Here is a 13,047-nt window from a genome sequence, read left to right as displayed (position 1 = left end):
AATAAACACAACAGCATCCAATGTTACATGGATTTGGGCTAAGCTAATACAACTTTCAAGAACGGCAAGAAGAATCTATCCAGAAATACCCTGACAGATATATTACAGATGCAAGGTTTACTGTTCCTTAAAAGACAGTAATTACATGAAGTCAACAACATGACTTTTCCAAAGTTAGGAAATTTCTCAGCCTTTCAAATATGAGGTAACACTGTACATGCAGCTGGTGTTTTTAAACCTCTGTTTAATTAGTTGCATGGTAACATCTTTCTGTTAACTAATCCATAATTTTACCTGTAAACAGAGGCATATTACATAAAATATATAACCAAAATGTAGGAAGGGTATATATGTTTCTATAGTATGATATACACCAAAGAGCCTTTTTTTAAAAAGATATAGAAGGCAAATAACTGCTTTTAGATATGAGTCAGGAGTACAGACAGCACAGTTTTAATGCAGAGGAAAGAAAAAGCTGTGCACTTTCCCCTTCTCAGCAAATTACAATAATATTCCTTTTTCAGAAATGCTGCAGACTTCATATAACACTGGGGGGAAGGCATGACTGAGCTGTTCTGCTAGATACCAGCTCACCAAGAGATCTTGTGGGGAGAAAGGGAACAGTGTTGTTAAGCTATACATTTATTGGATGAGTAGGCTTCGGTGTGTGTAAACACACAGTCAACCTTTTATTTGACCCTTTCCACTGACAGGTAGCTTCTGCAGGTGTCCAGTCTCCAGGAATGCAAGGGTATTCTCACTAAGACAAGTATCTCTAATGCAAACATACCCTGAAAATAGATACTCCTTGCTTCCAAGCACATAAACTTGCACTGCAGGGAACTGAAAGCACGCAACTATTTCATTTTCTCTTGTGGAAAGCAATCTGTAACTCCACATACCACAGTATCACATCACAACTGGCAATATGCTAATACCATACCTCAGTTATGTCGAACCAAAAGTACCAAAGATACAGAAGAAGGAAATGGTATCACGTTCCCCGAGTATCAACCACTCCCTCTTACAACCTGACTCCGGGTAATGGGACACAAGACTCAATACTATGGAGGAGGAGGAGGAGAAACTAAAAGGCATCTAAAGCGAGAGCAGAATGTGAAACTTGATGAGTTACTGGTGGGCAGGGAGCACTGAGCAATAATTATCACCCTCCAACCATGCCCTCCAACAGCCACATCTTAAAAGAAGAAAAGATCATTTTGAAAACAATCAAAACAAAACCAAACACGCAGAACTGAACTAATAGTATACCTATTACATGTTGGTAGACATATCAAGACTATTCAGAACAGCATATTTAATTTTTAAGCTATAACTTGTTGGACTTTTCATACAGTGACAGATGATCAAATAGCTACTTTCTAAATTCGTCCTACAAAAATAAAATAAAGAAAAAAGCCTTATAATTGGACTTATATATTTAAATTACCCATGCTAATGAAATTGGGAATGCCTCTAAATGGGATTGCCATGGAGGTTTTAGTTAATTGCACACGTAACACCATCGATTTTTATAATAAGTTTCTCCATATTTCACTTCTATGTCTACTGAGTGAACACCACCACTGAAATGGAATTTCTTGTTTACACTTTGCTGAATTAAAGCACAGAATAAGAGCAGATGTATATTCAAATCAGTAACAACAGCAACATTTTGAGTGGTTATTAAGACTAAAAGATTTCCAACATAGGCAGCTGCCTGACTGCTTGATTTTGTTGTTTCTGGTTTTGTTGTCTTTTATGTAAATTCACTATCAAGAAAAGCAAAAACAAACAAAAAACGGGCAATCACAACAAAGCAAACCTAATTATGAAAGAGTCTCCCCTCTTTGTACATCCACTTTGTTCTTTGGGTGAAACATACAAGCAACAGACTATTCACAAAAGTAACAGCTACACTGAAAAATGTCAAGGGCTCTAAAGGAGCCACATTAAGAAATATTTTTCATCTAAAAAATTCAGATGTACTGCAATAATGCATAAGTACCGCAACACAAAAGACTTCAAGAATTATCTGCCTGGTACACTTTGACACTTGCCACTCAAAATGTTACAGAGAAGCAGCCCACCACGCAGCTAAAGAGCAAACATGAATTACAGAACCAAACAGGGAGGCAGCCTGTTTGTCACCCTCTCCCGCAGTCAGAAATCCAGGGGGTTGGAGCCTTCGATAGACATTCCTCTGCTTTTACTGCTTCCCATAAGCCTGTTGAACTAAAACAAGTGCACATAGGGTGAGCAGAAAATTGAAGCTTTCACAAGAAATATCTGCCATTAGATTATTTTCCCACAGCTTTTGGTAGAAACAATGCACAAGCTCACAGAACATTTGATACATTTGAAAGTCACCAAAAGTGTGCTGCCTTCTAGTAACTTAGAAAAATACTAACCAAATCTTAGAAATCTCTGCCCACCAATGCAACAATCTGATTCTAAATGCATTTTAACATACTTGCCCAAACTGAACAATAACTGGTTGAAAATACACCTTTGAAAAATGTCAGAGTATGAAAATTACCTAAAATTAGAACAGAAGCAGAATACTCTCTTCAGAAAACAATTCAGCCTCAATATTAAAACACTGGGTTTTCTTCTTCCCTTGCAATTTGATACATAGCTGTAATCCAAAACAATCCTAGCAACCCTAAGGAATTAAAAATGAGGCATCTGCATCAAGAAGGTTCCTCAAGAGAAAATGTACAGGTTGTTCATCAGTGTGAACTGTTGGTAGTGCACAAAGCAGTAGCTACTCTGCCACGACTCCTTTTTATCTTGCTAAGTTCCAAAGGGAAATCAAGTTGCTGCTGAAAGACATTTGCACTGCTACAGAAAGAAATTAACCTAATCCAAGCAACAGAGTTTTGTACTTGGAGTAAAGGAATGCATTATGAAAACGTTAGAAAGAAGATGCAGTGTAACAAAAACCTCAAATACCAGAGATCACTGCAGCAGCATTCTTGCTGTATGCTGTAGTACGGACAGAGAAAAATACTGTGGGAGGAGAGGTCTCACATCAGAGCATTGTCTGAAACAGCAGACAGCAAGGTCCTGGTACACAAGGCAAGGTCAATGCAACTGGAGAGTCATCTGTTTAAGAAAACACACTATTATTAGATGCAAGTTATGCAGCACTTGTGCATACTGATCAAATAAAACCATTACCCCAAAAATAAATGTTTTCAAATGGCAGGTTCGACTTTGCACACGATGTTTCCAATTTTTGTGTCTTATTTAAAACATTCAAATGATTAACATAAAGAATACGGAAAATACTCAAGTATTTATTTTTTTAATTACTTATGAAATCTTACAATAATTAGAAAATGCAATAATGTATTTTTTTAAATGAGGTGGCTCCACTGGAAAGGTCATAACAAATTATTAAATACTACTTAGTGATAGCAATGTAGAATAAAAAGTATCCCGGAGTTGATAGCCTATTTAAACTATTATGATATGCCATGGACTACTGTGAGTAAAGTATTACTAAATATACTGGCCTACAGAATAACACTTCCTTGTACAAGACTCAAGCCTGCACTGCCTCCATAATCAAAGTTTATGCTGAAGTACACAGGAGTTTCATGTAACAAATGCAGAAGGCAGCTCCCTGGGGCGTGTCACATATTCCACAAGGTGTGTGTCCCTGCTACTTTAAATCATACACTGAAAGAGCTGGTATTACCTGTGGCACCATCACTGACACTTGATTAATTAGAGAAATGTCGTGGGCTCCGAAAGAAGGAAGATTCTGGTATGGAGTTGAGCTCATTCCTTCTAGGTCTCGGACTTGACCCATTTTCAGTAACTGATGGTACATCTAGCTTTAGTTTGAACATGTTGGATTATTTATGAATGACTAGGCAGTTAAGAAGATAATATTGTGGATGTCCTAGTTTAAAATCAGTGACATGAATTCTTGCACAGATACGTCAGCATGACCGAGTATATGAAACCACCAAGGACCACACTTTGATCCAACAGTGACATATTTACAAATTAACTCCATTGCTTCAAGTAAGATGCAAATTTGTGCCTCAAAAACAGAAGAAAAATATTAGAGAGCTCCCAATATAGGAAATGCAAAGAACAACTGTCACCACTTTATCTCCAGCTCTTAAACATGAGTCTCATTTCAGTAGATGGACATTTCGCTCAAAAAAATATCAAAGTGTGAAATATGACCAATATCCGGCAGAACCATGACCATGGAAACTCCACCCACAAGCAGATATACATATAGGTTTGCCAAGACAAATAAAGCAGTATGCAGAGTAAGCTGGACTGCCCTCATGTAATATGTATTCAGTCATGTAGTCCCTCAAGTACACATGCAACAACTCTTTTCTAAATAAGATTAAGAAAGCTCAAGAAGGGATAGAATTAACCTAAGGAAAAACATGGATTTCATGTTAGCATGCTAACAGCTTTCTATTATTCACAAATTAATCAGACTGCATACTAAAGGTACAGACAGCCGTTAACCTGCTGTCTGCATAATCAAATAATAGCCATCACTCAAATGAAAACATCAATGGCTGCATTGTGAACAGGCATGAGAGTAGGTCTGTCCACATTGGAGCTGCATGATTCATTACGATGGCTCAGTTACTGGTATTTTCTAAAAGTATATAAAACAAAAAAAGATGTGAACTATTGCTAATAACACTGTCATTGCCATTTATAAAGTCTAGGGCTCATAGTCATGAGCCAATATCCATTTTGAGGTAGATGCAGTACTAAGAGAAAACAAAATACAAGCCTTGTTCCAAAGTATGGTATTTAGTGTTTTAAAAGAAAATCTGACAGAAGTACCTTTGTAAACGTGCAGGTAAATTAAGCTGATTGCTGAAAACCCCTTAGTTTTAATGTTTAAAGAAACATCCACATGCAAATCATGGCTTTTTAATGAAATACTAGATTAATTAAATTTTGCCTCCTTTATAACTCATCTTCCGTTAACCAATTGTTTCAAATCCAAGAACTATTGCTAAATTACAGCTGCTCTTCTCAAAAAAAAAAAAAAAAAAAAAAAAAAAAAGGGCTGCTAACTCAAGCTAAATGATTCCATCCATTATAAATCTACCATGATCCTTCATGAATGGTTACAACTGTTATTTTTCAATATATGCCTTGCTTCTATACTGGATTTCAGTGCAGATTCTAGTCACTGGCTCTTTGATACAAGAAATACTCTCTTCTGTGGGCACTTAGAAATAGCGCTCAAATTGTTTCACAACATTCTTTTGGATAACCTAAATATAGTGAATTCTTTTTTCTCATTTTACAAATCTCCAAAACTTCAAGTTATCTTATCATCTCTTTCGCTAACTTGTTCTGTGATTTCCAGTAAATACAATTTGCGGAAACTTTTTATTCTACAGTACAGCTTTCATGTTTCTTGAACATAAAAGTTTGGGTTTTTTCTTATTAAATTGTTGGAACTCTAGCTTGACCACCACACTTCTATTAAATCACATTAAATCAATGTAAATTGAGAGGACAGGAACTGTGCTGCCTGGCCTGCAATAATAACAACAAATTTCTTACCACGTATGAAAACAGGAATGAACTCATTACGGTATCCTAGATTAATATCTCAATATGGCAGAACATGAATGACTTCTATTTAGATTATGAAGAAAAAAATTATTTCAGTAACGCTGTGCAAGTTACTGCACAGACTGGACACTTTTTTTTATGACTTGGGCACTTCTCTCTGAAGCACAAACGCTTCGCATTTCCTTCAGCAAAACACTGCGTCTGTTTCTGATTTCACCTGGTCTGTTTCATTGCTCCCAGGTTTGTTTAGGCATTTTTCATTGTGGTTTTGTCATGATCACATACATTGGTTGTCTGTCATTGACTTTTCACAGGATGAGATACCACAGATCAAAGATGATTATCTGTAGTTGGAAACGCATGACTTCTTAAACTACACAAGTCACTGCTTTGCAGTATTTGCTAAATGTCTTTTTCATAATTGGCAGGTTCTCTGATCCCCTTTTAAATATACATACATACATAAAATGTACAAGATTGAAATACTTAGCAAACTTCTGTCACATAAATACAAGCCCAAACTGTACTCCCCACAAGAGTGCCTTACTATGATACACAAAACATTTTACTGTTCCTTGAAGCTCATCTGATCATTTTTATGCACTTCCCTACCACTCTACCCAGTTCTTACACTTACTTTATCAGACGCCTAGTTCACAGACACCTGTATAGCCTCTTCTCTGTATCCCCTGTGCTGGTGGCATCCCAAGGGGGTGCTGCAGAACTGGTAAGCAAGCATCACACCCAACCACTTTGGTTCTGATCCTACAAACACTTCAGAGAAACTATTTCTGGAAGTGTTTGCAGACTTAACAGTCTTTGTAACTCAACCACACTTTACCAAGCAGGCCAAAGAGAAGTCTGGAGCTGGAAGGAATGCATTCACCCATCACGCCTGGGCACCAGGGCCTGCGGCACCCACCGAGAGCGCACAGAGCTCGCAAGAGGGGCTTGCTGAGTCCCACCAAGGGGAGAGACACAACTGCTTACAACCAGAGGCTCCCTCCCACGCCAAGTCCCCCACAAGCTACATCACTCTTGTCAGATTACAAGCAGCTACGCTTTAATATCAAAAAACAACTGTTTGTGCAATCACAACAGGTTTAAAAAAAAAAAAAAAAGAGAGAATAAGGAAAGTAAGGGATGAATTTATAACAATTTGTAGCCTGTGGATTAAAGGCAATCCGCCCCAGTTTGCTTCTGCATTTGGGATGTTCTTGAACCCTCCCCGAGGGAAGAGAGAGCGGGAGAGCCCTGCAGCCGAAGGTCGGGGGGGAGGGCGCGGGCAGCGGGGCCCACCGGGTCCTGCCGGCGGCGGCGCGGGGCTGCGGAACATGGCCGAACGCGGAGCCCCGGCCCGCCCGCCGCGGGCAGCCCCCCGCGCTCCCTCTCGGCGCCACGGATGCCGGGCCGAGCCCCGGCCGGGTGCGCCAGCCTCGCTCGGGAGCCGGGCAAGGAGCCCGTGAAAGCGGCGGGGGTGAGCAGGGGACGCACCTTTCAGCGTCCCCACGGCATCTTCCTCCTCTCACTCCTCCTCAGGCCGGCCAGTGACTCCAGCAGCGGCGGGGCCCCGGCGGCGCAGCGGTCTGCGGGACGGGGCTGCCCCCGCCTCGCCAGCGCTCCACGGCCGCCGCTGCCCGGGGCGGCGGAGCGAGCCAAGCGCTTACCCCGGCGGGCCGGGGGCGGGGGCTGCGGGCGCGCACCGCCCCGCTGGGCCGGGGGCGGGCGGCAGGGACGGAGGGAAGGCGGGATGGAGGGAGGTGCCGCGGGGCAGCGCCGCCGGCTGACTCAGCCGCGGAGCGAGGGCGCGGGACCGCCGGCCAGGGCTCCCCCGGGACCGCCCCTCCTCGGCGGCGGGGAGGGCGCTCCTCCCGCCGGGCGGCTGGCCCCGGGGGGGCGGGTGGCTGCGGTCACCCCCCGCACGCGGGCTGCCGGCAGCACCGCGGCCAGGCGGGCGCGGGTGGCTTTGCAGCCCCTCCGCAGGCGGGGCCGCGCGGCGCCTCAGGGGGTGCCTGCCCCGCGGGCCGCCCCGCTGGCGCCGGGCAGCGCTCGGGCTGCTGCTGCAGGCCCCGCGAGCCCGGCGGGTAACGCTGCCGGAGCGGCGCCTCAGCTGCGGGTTCCGCTGCCGCCCCCCCTCCTGCGCCCGTGGCTGCTCGCGAGGGACCGGGCGGCGCGCGCGGCGGGGGTTACGCCGGGCAGCTCCCAGCTGCCGCTGCCCGCGAGGGCCCTTCCCCCCGCCTCCCGCAAACGCGCGGCGCCGCCGGAGCGCCCCAGCCCCGCGCCTCCACACCGCTCGCTGAGTAACGGCGCCGTCCCCCGCGGTGGGAGCCATGCCAGCGCCAGCGCCGAGCGGGGGCCGGGGCGGGGGCGGGCCGGGCCGCGGCTGCCTCACTGCATCGGAATGTCGGCGCGCGCCCCGCGGCCCCCAGCACCGCACCGGCGGCGGCCGCGCCAGCGAGGGAGCGAGTCGGGAGCGGGTCCCCCGCTGCGCTGCGGCCGCTCCCGCGGGGTCGGCGGGGGAGATGCTGCCTCGCCCCTTCGGCGCTGCGGCCGGCGCGGGGTTTCGGTGAACTCGGCTGCGCATCTGTGCGTGCAGTCCGTAACGTGCGGGGTGCAAGGCGGAGAAAAGCAGTGCCATAAACTTTCACTCTAAAGGGAGCGCTTTCGGTTTTTTAAAAAGGCGAAAGTTGGCCACCGAGAGCACGGTTTTATTTAGGACACTTTTATGTGAAGGGCACCGATTCTCATAACTAAGGTATGCGGAGATGGTGTCCCAGCACAGGGTCGTAAAACTTGCAGTTAATTTACTTTATTCCCTTCCAATGTAAGGAACTCGTCGTCCTGTTTTCTAAGGGAAGAACACGTCTGAATGCCTGAGAGTCAGGTTTATTCCTGTGTATTCTCCGTCACCTCAGCAAACACCCTGCACGTCGTGGCAGCGATGCTCGTGCGAGGGTGACACCACCACAGCGGTACTGAAGCCCTGTAGATAGTCACGGTGAACAAAGCCTATCAGCAGTGCAACAAGTACATCAAAAAAGTCAACAGTTAAGCACTGAAAGTCTACAGAAGTTATGTCTTTTCAAAAAGTTTGTATTTTGGTGGGGGTTTTTTGAACAATTTAGGTCAAATATAGCATATTATATATTTATTTACTCACTACTTCCTGGCTTTACATTTATTATTTACTCTGACCCTTTTGGTGGTTTCTGATTATCAGGATAGTGAGAGAAAATATATCCACTAATGGAAAGCAGCTTGACCTTTTTAGCCACATAATGTCAAAAACATTTATTGCTTAGGAGACATGAGACATGGCCAGTCCAAACTAATTCAGTTAATTAACAGATAATATTGATCATTCTATACTGAAATACAGTACATATTGGATAAAATTGGGCCCTACAGAAAATTTAATATCCCCATTGCCTCCAGCATGGCACGTACCTCATTCACTGCATATAGCACCCCAAAAAAATGCCACAATACATATTTTGCAAAAAAAAAGTAAAATTTCAGCAGTCAGTCTTTTCCAGTTCATGTTCTGTCTGATCTGTGTAGTTTTCAGTACTTCCATATATTCATATACTGACTATCGGCCCAAAATACATGTAATTCATAATACTTTAGCTTACTTTACATTGTGTTAGTGTCAGAGACATATTAACTACTTCATAACAAATAATGCAATAGGTTTTCAGCATTGCAATGGTGACAATGAATTATTCTCTAAACACACGAGCAACAGGAACCTTTCTGTGGAAGCTTTTTCCAGTTTCTCTCTGCTTTTCCAGTTGTTTTAAAGAGTGCAGGAAAGTTATTATCACATTATTCCAGTGGAAAATATATCTATAAATTTTCCTTCACAGCATGTTTGCACTTAATTCTTTTCAGCTCACAAAACTCAAACAATAAAACTATCCTGTACTGAAAAGAAAGTGATACATTTTACAGAATGGAAAATTTGGAGAAATCACCATATCCTTGACTCAACAAAAGACTAAGGCATCTGTCTAACTTCAGGCACATGTCAACGAGCCAACTTAGCATACCAGGGATCAATAACATACTCGAGCAATTCGTTGCATTAAGGATCTCTTTCTGAGATCCAGTTCCTCACATGTAAATTGAAGACTTTCATGTTTCACTAGGACACTGGAAGATTATTTAATAATGGTAGGATTTTCAAACACTCTGATAATGGAAAATACCCAAAAATATCTAACAATGTGAAAGTTGCAAGTCAGATACAATAGCAACAGGTGCTCTCTACAAAACAATTAGATGCTCATTTCCACCGGGATGACTTTCACTTCTCTGAATACTGTAGGAAAGAAGAAATGACCAAGATTACAAAGTCACAGGACTGCTGACATAGCTGCTCTCTTCCTAAAATGTGTTTACACAATTGATAGTTCAGAAATTGCATCCCTGAAGAGCACTACAGACTGAGAAAAAATTAAGTAGGAATGAATAATGTGCCTAGAAATATCTAGCAAAGTAGCTGGCTACTTAATATTTTTAATGTGATTTCCTTCTTTAAAACCAAGTCAGAAGTTACACATAGATCATGGGAAAGGTGAAATTGCATCCCAATTACATATTTACAGTTGAGACAAACCATCTTCTTTCCATTCCAACAGAAGTACGTGGTCCTCTGAGATGCTGCAAGCAGATTTACTTGGCGAGAACTTCATTTCCTTGGTGACATGTTGGAAAGCTGCCCATTAGAATAGTTACCCGGGTGATCTGTTTTGCCTCTGTAATGGTGAGATTCATCTGGTTTAGACCTCTCCTCCTGATTGTACACAAAACAGAACTCCCCTCAACAAAAGTCACTGACCTTCTTTCAAAACTAATTTGTTCCCAAGTTGGGAGAAATCTGCAGGCACTTGTTAGCATTAAGGACTCCACTTCCTCTGCGGGGGATTCCCATGCCAGAGTTTTGCCTAAGTGAATTTTGAGCTGCTTGACAACCTCAGTGCTATATAGATGTAGAAACTCTTTTTTGTTGCACTGGACTTGACTCATGGGTCACGGTTTCTTTTTAACATTCTCGGCCAAGCAGAAAGTGCTTTGAGAATGCTTCAGTTTTCTTTTCCTTCTCATCGTACATCAGTGTCCACAGTGTTTTTATGAGAGCTAGCATATAATCATCAAATCGTACCCTACTCCATCAGGCTTGACAATATAGAAAGACAACACATCCAGCTGAAATTTACTATATTGCTAGATTAATTAGCAACACAAAGTGATATAAGCAATACCAAGTGATATAAACTCAAGGTAGAGAAAGAAAGTTTTACTAATCTATGATTCTACACGTATTTATGGGTAGAGAAAAATACAGGACTTTCAGAAAATGTTCGTGTGTCTTTCAGCTCATGCCAGCTAACAGTCTTCTACCAACCATGTATTTTGGACTTTGGGTTACAAAATTTATTTAGAGATGAACTTCAAAGTGATGCATAAATATTAAATTCCGCAAATTCCTGCAAGATGGTAACTATTATTCACATTATACAGACAGGGAAACTAAAGCAATGTGAGTTTACTTGGGCAATTTTCCCAAAGTCAGGAAGAAAAAGTAGCTACAGTGGTAGGATTAGTACTCAAGAATACCTGGCTTCTTTTCTGCACTCAGTCTGAACTATATGTCCCATACTGTACAACTATACTGCCTAAACCCTGCAGTATAATGTATAAAGGAGTATTTTGTCTTTAATCATGGTATTCTATAGCAATATTTTCAAACAATTTATTTAACAAATTACATAAAACACTTAAAATATGCTTTTAATTTAAAAAATTAGCCAAAAGGTTTTTCCTTGGGCTTTGCTCCAAAATTCACCCTTCAGCTAGGACTAAGGAAAAGCACGCACGCTCGCGCAAATGCAAACAGAAATTCTCAAAGAAAATTAGAAACACATGAAAATAAGGACTGAGGGTGTTTTCTTAACTGCACTCTGGTTTCAGTATAGCAAAAATTTTATTGATTTACTAATGGATAGCAATTTTTCTTGTGAAGGAACACTAGGCCTTATCTGCAATTAATTTCTCCCTTCCATTACACCAATTATCATTCTACACAAGTACAGCCCATGGAGGCAGGGAGCGACTGCTCTGTCAGGGCAGCTCAGCTCTCTCTATAAAGCACAATTCTGCTTCAATCATAAGGTGATTTTGCCCTATGAAAATACTTTTTACAGAAAGCCAGTTTCAGTTAAAACAACTATTATTTTAGTAAAAGCCCAATTTTGAGACTATTTTATTGTGATTGCTAGATAAATAATCAAAACCAGTACATTTTCTACATGAATCAAAATAATAAACACATGGAAGATGAGCTACTTGAATTTCAGAAATTGGTTTTAAATTACTAACTCTGGACTGGAGGTTTCTTATCAAGCCTGCTATTCCATGAATGTTCCAGGGCCTTTGCAACTATATTATAATTTTAATGTTACTTTACGTGATGTGAAGTCTGTTTTGCCCATCTGACTACTGTAAACACCAGCAGTCACACAGGCAATTCTGAAAGCCTAATGAACATGCTGAAAGAGTTTCTGACATTTCAATTCAAAGAAAAAAAAAACCTAGATAAAATAATTGACTGTTAAAAAACCCTAAAAAGCTGAAACACTTAATAGAGTTTTGTAATAGACATCAGCTGCTCGACTTTCAAATCATTAGTTAAAGTCATCTTCCAATTAGACTTTGGAAGAGACACAAAAGGTTTTGGAGTAAACCTGAAAGTAGATTATGTTCAAGTATCTCTAAGATAGAACATTTCTAATAAGGGTAATTCATTTTAAAGATGGAACAATTCCATTATTACTTTTTTGGCTATAGAAGTTTTAGTCTGACAAATTTCATATTTCAATGGAGTAACACCTGATATTGATCAAATTCAAGGAAGCATTTATGCCTGAACTGTACTCCTATCCTATAACTTAGCTATAATTTTAATACTGATTTCTGCTACATTTTTTTAATGACAATTTTTTAAAAGTTAAATATTATATTAGAATGCAGGTCTTCAAAACATTAGAGGGATAACTTGTTTACTTCATATTACAGTTCACGGACAATGTATTGATACTAGTAATTAGATAAAGTTAATAAATTTAAAAAAATGGAATAGTACACCATAATTTTCTGTTCTCCCTACAAAAACAGAAGATGGAAAATATATGTCTATTAATGGATTAATCTCTGAGAATTTCGGGGTCAAGAACAGTACATAAATATTAGCAATATTAAAGTGTCAAGTAATAAATGCTGATATTCCAGATCAAATTATACAGCCGTAATGAGAATGTATTGAGAAGTCTGCTTTATTACTTTGCTAATATAGTCTTAGATTTAAAGTTTCTTGAATACACAGTAAAGGCTTTAATATATTTATGATAAAATGTGTTGTTTTCTTGAATGAAATTACATGGTCCAGCCATGATGGAGCAT

General features: G+C 41.4%; 1 protein-coding gene across 3 annotated transcripts in view; it reads right to left on the bottom strand.

The window, feature by feature from the left end:
• Window positions 1-7,468, bottom strand: part of PLCE1 (phospholipase C epsilon 1) — a 163,799-nt gene extending 156,331 nt beyond the window's left edge. For all 3 annotated transcript variants that reach the window (XM_056351898.1, XM_056351897.1, XM_056351899.1), the window contains exon 1: window positions 7,078-7,468. The gene's annotated coding sequence lies outside the window, so the exon portion shown is untranslated. The remainder of the gene's footprint in view (window positions 1-7,077) is intronic.
• Window positions 7,469-13,047: the final 5,579 nt, after the last annotated feature.

This window comes from Falco biarmicus, chromosome 9 (assembly GCF_023638135.1).
Source record: "Falco biarmicus isolate bFalBia1 chromosome 9, bFalBia1.pri, whole genome shotgun sequence".
Classification (NCBI taxonomy): domain Eukaryota; kingdom Metazoa; phylum Chordata; class Aves; order Falconiformes; family Falconidae; genus Falco; species Falco biarmicus.
This window is presented reverse-complemented; position numbering and strand designations above follow the sequence as displayed.